The sequence below is a fragment of the Palaemon carinicauda genome, chromosome 19 (genome assembly GCF_036898095.1).
Source record: "Palaemon carinicauda isolate YSFRI2023 chromosome 19, ASM3689809v2, whole genome shotgun sequence".
NCBI lineage: Eukaryota > Metazoa > Arthropoda > Malacostraca > Decapoda > Palaemonidae > Palaemon > Palaemon carinicauda.
The window spans coordinates 17,611,730-17,619,871 of NC_090743.1; the positions used below are offsets into that span (position 1 = coordinate 17,611,730).

Here is an 8,142-nt window from a genome sequence, read left to right on the forward strand (position 1 = left end):
CAGGTGTGGAATTATACAGATAACACTTGTGCCGTGTGTACATAGTACATAGTGTTGATAGTATACAACATGTACAGAAAATTATATTAGAAAATTTTATCAAAATTTTCAAATTTCAGAGTGACACCGATCCTTTCTTCCCTATCAGGGAGACAAACGCTTTCTGTATACATTGTATGTATAATCCCCGTGACGTTACACTCGTTATTTCATTTGGACATTTATTCGAAATAAATGTCCATTATGAGTGTAATTGCGTCTTATTTCGCCCTGCAATTAGCACAATAAATATGGCCAGAGTCCTCTTACTTATTTAACTAAGTAAACCTCAAATTATTGTATGCTTACAAACTATGGATATAGTTGATACTTAGTCATTCTGACAACATATACAAATTGTGAGACCTTTGTATATCTAGTTGATACTTATGTTTGTTCATACAATATATGCAAACCTTGAAATCCCTTTTCTACTGTCTAGAATGACTCTTCCCTGCAGGGGGCAGGAAGCCCCAACATTGTCCATGATTAGTGGTAATGACGTATAACGGTAACGTCATTTATCTCAATGGTCCGGATTACCAAAGAAAAGTTTGTCCCAAGGTTAAGGCACCTATGAAAATCCACAGATACAGTAATTTCTAGTAATTCTCTGGTAAACTTCCATCAGGACGACATGGCTTGAGCCCAAAAAACGGATTTTGAAGCGAAGCGAAAAATCTATTTTTAGGTGAGATAGCCATGTCGTCCTGATGGAACCGCCCTCCTTTTCCATAGAAAAGGCACAGGCAAAATCCCTCCCGAAAACTACTATATCTGTAGCACCATGCTCAATGCTACAAGGAATGAGTGCCATGCTACAAGGAATGAGTGCCATCTTGGATGCTCGTAATAGTACAGGAGGAAGGGTAACCTTGATAACAACTCCCCTTCTATTTTTGCCACTCTTCGACTCGAAACGAAAACACTATTCGGGGTGAAGATTGCTATGTGTCGTATCAAGATATACGTCCCCTAATATTATGCGATATCCTTAAGTGAAACATTAAGGATATTCGCGCCAGGAGTTAGAATTCTGGAGACCTAAAGGTTAATTCTCTGGGAAAATGACTGTAGCCAAATATCCCTTAGAAAGCTACCAATAGAAACCTTCCATCAGGACGCCATGGCTATCTCACCAAAAAATAGATTTTTCGCTTCGCTTCAAAATCCGTTTATTAAATCACTAATGATAGATCAATGTTTATATAAAGAAAGTATACTAATAATACAAATATTTTCTTGAAAATAATATATTTCCTTTTACATTATAAAAATGAAATACTTTTGCTTTTTAAGTTAGTATTTTCTTTTCATTTCTTGCAAGGAAAAAAGGAAATAAATTAACATATTTTTTCAAGTCATTTTTCGTAACGTTTGTCACGTGTTTCGTGACGTCATGTATCTGGCGGAAGCGCGCTGACAAACCGAATTATTTCCTTTCATTGTGTTACCGAGTAATCTTATTACAGCATTCCCATCATTGAAACACCGAGTAACGATATCAAGTGTTTTAGTGATCCGTATCATTAGTTATGAGATTAGTGCACCGTGACGTAAATTTAAGAAAAAAAACTCTGATGACACCATATTTCTGGCGGAAGGCGAGATGCAAATCAACAGATTTTCTTCTGATGAGTTACTATTCCCATAATTGATTAATATATATATATATAAAAAAGAGAGAGAGAGAGAGAGAGAGAGAGAGAGAGAGAGAGAGAGAGGAGAGAGAGAGAGAGGAGAGAGAGAGAGAGGGAGAGGGAGAGGGAGAGGGAGAGGGAGAGGGAGAGAGGGAGAGGGAGAGAGGAGAGAGGGAGAGGGAGAGGGGAGAGAGGAGAGGGAGAGGGAGAGGGAGAGGGAGAGAGGAGAGGGGAGAGGGAGAGAGGGAGAGGGAGAGAGAGTGTGTGTGTGTCACTGCCCCTGGTGGATTGGCAACATCCTCATTGTCAGTCACAGGAGACCCAAAGTCAGACTGACAGGCTGCAGCACCTGCTCCACAAAGAGGATCCTCCACGGAGGAAGCAGACGGACGCCTACACTCCGTTTCCCTCTTAAGTAGGTCAAAGAGAACCTCCCGCAAGGGCAGCCTACCAACGCCCAGAGATGACCAAAGAAAGTAACTCTGGTGAGGTAGTTATCCCTTACTAAAAATTATCATGGCTAGTTCAGCTTTACCAAAAACAATATACCCAATATAAATATTGGAAGGTTTATATTTGTACAGGAACAAATATTGAATGTCATATCTACACTGTACTGTCATGACTTTCAAGTAGTGAATTATTTTACCTGTGCAGTATTGTCAAATTAATGAAGTCCATGTCAAGCATCCAGCGAGGAATAGTAGTTGGTAATTGCATGGTTCAGTAAATATCTGGAGCAAGTATCTTAGTCATGTAGTTGCTACATGTTTTTGTTACATTAAAGAACCGAAATCCTTTAATATGTACCACCGCCAGGTTTCCACATGCAGAAGCCACCAACCAGGAGTCATGGTCTGATACTCAAATGGGGTCTTATATTACTAAATAGTTAATTAATGTTTAAAAATCATCTCATGCCTCCTGGGGGACACCAACTACAGACAGATACTTAATAAAAATGGGATTTGATTGACCTCTATGCCCATCTTCGATATAGAAGTGTGTACTGTATCCACATACAACCTGAAAAGGGAAAAAAATCATGAATAATGCAGCACTAAAAATTTCAAATTTTCTTAATTTTTTTTTTTTTTTTTTTTTTTAAAGAAATTTGTATTTTTCCTGACAATAAAAATCTGTCCTTTATTAGGATTGTGCTTATAGCAAACCTGGATACAGGTGTTATAACTTCAACAGACCAGTGAGCCCAAACTTCAACCTTAAACTTAGAACTTGAAGGATGGTTGAGGCATAAGTATAATTTACAGGATCAGGTTTGTATAGTTAGGAAAATTACAATATATTTAAAAAGAAAAAATAAGATTTACTCAAAAATAAAAGCAAACTGTCATGCTTTATTACGAGACTTATCCTTGAATGGGAGGAAATCCCTATAATGAAACAGACCAGTTTACTAATCTGAGATATATACAAGCAGTTTAGTCCTGTATAAGAATGAAAGTGATGAGTCGTGTCAACCTCCCAAAGGCTTGGACAGGAAGATGCGGCACATGTTAGGCTAGGTCACCACAAGGAACTGGTAGACCGTCAAGGTAAACTTATATCCGATTGGAGGACATTTGTCCGATTGTATGGTAATTACGACAATTGGGTTGCATACACTTTACCATCCACCACATCTAGGAGGTTGAAAACACTTCTTAGACAGGATGTTTCATGTCATGTGAAGAAGACTTTATTTATTTTTTTTAAAGGGTAGAGATTCTCCAGACCAATAATTCAGGCAACATCTAGAGTTGGCACAAATACATTTGGGAAAGAAACTATATATTAATTCTAATTGATAAAAGATAAGCTATCATACATGTCTAAACTTTGGATTCTATTTCGCGATATGATCTTTAATACTGTATAACAAAAACATGCTTAACCTACCTTATCCTAAATAACAATCACGAATGCAACAGCATGATTACACCATATGTACTGAATATTATCTGTATTGCACTCTCTTCACCAACGGGATGATAGTTTATAACTTTGTGACTAATTCAGTTCAAACGTGTAATATTCTTCCAATTTCACTCTGTTCAAACCTAAGACTACTGACGCAATATAATAAATCTCATTTCTATCATTTTTGAAATATCGTACAGTATTGCTAACTCCAAGTATAGTGTACCAACGATATACTGTACAGGTACATAAATAATGTGAATTTTAGCTTTGTGTTACAGCGTATTTGAACGTTAAACTTTGCTTCAATTCCTCAGACTAAACATAGCGAACACTTTTACATACGATAAACTGACATATAGGCATGTATATTCCGATTTTAAACACAAAACCAAAAAGGTTAGAAATGTAAAACCTTGTAATGTAGATTCTATTCGAACAAGTACATTACTGTACAACATAAGGACCACCTATCAGAATTTTCAAGAACTGTGTGGAGCAACTTATGGCAGGGGGACAAAATCAAAATGGAATACAATACAAATTATGGATAGAAAGAGTAAAATTATTCCTTTAATAATTGTCAGAAAAAAAAAAAAAAAAAAAAAAAGCAGACGCACACTGACGTAAAGGTGACCAGATGTAACAATATTGTTAACATTTGGAATTGAAAGCTAATTTTGAAAACTTGTTCCTTAGCAACACATTTCAAGCAGTAAAGGATATCCACTCATCTGCTGGCTATTGTGTAGCTATTTCTAACTAAAACCTGTAACCAAGTTTATAGTAGCAATGGACTATAGGACGAGGTTAAAAAAATTTAATTATCTAAAGAAATTATTCTCTTAGGAGGTAATGTCCTAACTAATTTTATACAATACTATTAAAACCAATTAATGTCCCAAAGGTAAATAATGGACAACGGCCCTGTTACTCATAGTTCAATTAAAATGAAAAATATTATGCCAAGCACACATTAGTCTCAAAAAAACCCCAAAAAACTGTCGGCACTCGTGTTTCCATTTTCTGTAGCAAACTTCCATTAGGTTAGAAATAAAGTACACAAAGTTTAAAGCAATGGAAAATAATTCTTTCATTTATCACTTCCTCTACCAAAACAGACAAATCGACTGCAATGGATTACCTGGGAGTTACACATCCACACAATAAGGCAAAACACTTAAGGTAGGTCACTGCATCACAAGGAGGGGGGTCCCAAGGAGGAACGGTAGGCAAGGAAACAACATTATAAGCTTAGGTTAGATCATTCATGTTTATTCATGTTTGTGTGTCTAGTGAAATATTTTACAGGCATGAAAATATATCTGGAATTGCAAATGGGGCCCAGTTCTAGTGCTGAAGGAATATAGGGTATTAATCATTTTTTGCTTTAGTGTGAATCCTACCAACTCATGTAGGCCTATACTACATTTTACTACATAAGGGTAAAGCAAAAAATGGGAGTGATGTCATTTATGGTTGTACAGTATGATAAAATTTAAATGCAATAAAAATTATAATACAGTAAAAGGAAATGATGGTTTAAGGAAGATAAGGATACTATACAGCACTCTAAGGGGAGGTTGCAAGGGGCATCGACGCCTTCCAAGTAGGTAAAGATGTGGCTTGTAGGTTATGTTAGGTGGAGACTCATAGTTTGGCTTGTATTCTTGAGTTTCCATTTCCAAATTTGGCTTAGTAGGATGCACGCTAAAACAGATAAATTCTGAGGTAAGACTAAAATGCTGGTAGGACACAAGCTAAAACAGCATCAAAACCCCTTTTTGGGTGGAAACTGTTAGTTTTCAATTAAAACTACAGTAAATATATACTTTAGTTTCTAGCTAAATACTTGTACTATATATTTTTGCTACTCACTATCTTGCGTTTTATGCATTTCTGACCAAGACTATTGATGCAAACCAACCGTTTATGAGTTTTTGAACCGCCTCATATAGACAATTATGGGGGACTCGGTGGAAACTAGGGTTTTTAGGGTTGTGAAATGATCCCCACCCCCTCAAAAAAAAAAAAAAAGGGGGGGGGATTTGCAGCAATAATCTCCACCAGAATGAGAAATGTGAAGTAGAAAAGATAAAATATACAGTTCAGGTAAGTGGCTGAAAATTAAAACATCATACTTATCTACAAGTCACTTCACGTCTTCTAATATGGATTTTGCTGCGCAGTGACTCGCTTCACTCGCAAAAAACAAAAAACATCATTGATCCTATGGGTCCCGGTTTAGTAAGTGGCATACCTTTTTTATTCTGGCTTAGTATGTGGCCTACCTGGCTTGTTAGGTGAGGTGAGGTGAGGCGAGGTGAGGTAAGTTGAGGTGAGGTTAGGTTAGGCCACATACTAAAACATAGAATTTCGTAGGCCATATTCGAAAGGTAGGCCACATACTAAACCGGCACCCTCCTAGGTTATGGCAAGCGATACATATTGAGCTGCGTTATCAAGCCCCGCGTGTCATTATTTCATGAATAAATTTTACTTTTACATGAACAATAATAGCTACTATACAGTGAATAAAGCATTTTCATCATAATCAATTGGCAACATAAAAGACACTACTTTAAAATTTCCTAAGGATTGTATTTCCCTCTTGGAGATGTCTCTATGTGATGGTGGTCAAGCTGAAACTCAAGGGGAGAGTGAAAAAAAAATTGACTGTTGTAGAAAAACAGCTGGGAACTGGTGCAAATTTGGAAGCTCTTAATTGGTTAAGAAAGCCAGCTAATATGTCATATGAAAAACAGAAAAGCTGGCAAAAGCGAGTGCAAGCAAAGCATGTGCAATAAATCACCATCAGTCTCCCCAAAGTAAATAATGGAGTTAAGAGTGAGAAATAGACCACATTTTACTCAACTGATACGCAAGTCATTATGGCCAAGGCACCATTAAACATATAGAGTATCATATATTGACTAAAATTACATAAAAAAAAACCCTTGGCCTAAAACTGTATTTTCACCAAAAATCTGACTTTGAAAAAATTGTCAAAAGGTTACAAGTACATGTATTGCCATGCACAATGACACTAGAACTAATATTTACCAGAACTAGAATAAAAAGTAATTTAAAAGGTGAAATTGGTAAATATTTGGTAAAGTTGTATAAGTCTACAGGGTATCATTTCGAGCAAAAAATATAAGTTTTCCTGTAGCAAATAACGTGATTCAACCGAATTTGACCTTCATTTCAACGAAAAACAAACAGAACCAGTTCGACTAACTTCAAGAAGCCGAACTGGTTGTTGTTGTTGCTGTTGAAATGAAGGTGAAAACAGGTTAAATCACGTTATTTACTAGAGGAAAACATATATTTTCTGTTAAAATCTTTAAATATAATGGCTCTTGTTCCGCCGTGGGCTAGCTTCACTCGCCAGAAAACAAAAACATCAAGCTCATATGTACTGGCAAGCGGTAATGTTGAGCTGCGAACGCTAACATTAGCAATGTTAAGTAAACATTAATAACGCTAAATATAATGGTTCTTGTTACGCCACTGGCTCACTTCCCTTGTAGGAAAACATAACGATCTGAAACTAATCTTTTCCGACAGGAACGAGTGTCATTTTCGAAGAGCACGGACCCTTTTCTAAAGAAAAAATTATTTTTTTCACTAGGTTACGTTACCCTGTAATAAACTACAATAGAACAGATCTGGCTTGACCCCCATCCCACTTTCATTCTGTTTTCCGTCACTAATCTTTAGTGCTTAATGTAACTGCACAGTTATTTCAAACCGTTGCACGTGATCACAAAGGGACCTTACATTGCACAGCAACAGGTTTTTAAAGCCAAAATTCACAATTCCACTACAATATGTTTGAGTGTGCATAGGCTAATGTGAGGCGTATGGGCTGTTGGTAAGGAATGTGTAATTTACCTAAGTATTGTTCAAGAAAACTTATATTAGATTACAGCGAGATCAACTAAACAACATTTAACCTAAAGAACTGGAAACTAAATAAATGAGGACTAAAATGGGTTGTACAATATATACTCATCACCACTGGCTGACTGGATTGGTCAAGTAAATTAGTAATATTAACTAACTTCTTACCTAAGCAAATTATGAAACATAAACGTAGCAAAGTCACAAAGCATGCACAGAGGAAATACTTACATGAATTAAACTATGATCGTAAGTTAATAGAATATAAACTTAGAAACTTAGAGATGTTGTTGTTGTCAGTTCTTCACACCTTGAGAGCCGGGTAAATAATGACATAGAAAACGGATGCTTTCTTCAAATCCATGGATTCCGGAGACCATTGACGTGTCACGTGATAGAAAATCTAGGCGGAACCCAAACTCTGTGACTTTGTAATCCTTGGAAAGAAACTTAAAATTTATAATAAAAATGTATCGTATATTATATGAAATAAAATAACTGCTACCATTGTAGCTTAAACTACATCATTACACGTAAAATATAAATATACACACATACATATGAATTACAGTATGACTAAGATTAAATTCTAAGCAGGAAACATCATAAGAATTTTACCATTCAGTACCTGAACAAT

General features: G+C 36.2%; 1 long non-coding RNA gene across 1 annotated transcript; it reads right to left on the reverse strand.

The window, feature by feature from the left end:
• Positions 1–2,490: 2,490 nt before the first annotated feature.
• Positions 2,491–7,799, reverse strand: LOC137658156 (uncharacterized). The gene is made up of 2 exons (XR_011047264.1): positions 7,737–7,799; positions 2,491–2,705 (listed from the first exon to the last, which is right to left on the reverse strand). It is a non-coding gene; the product is annotated as an uncharacterized lncRNA (long non-coding RNA).
• Positions 7,800–8,142: the final 343 nt, after the last annotated feature.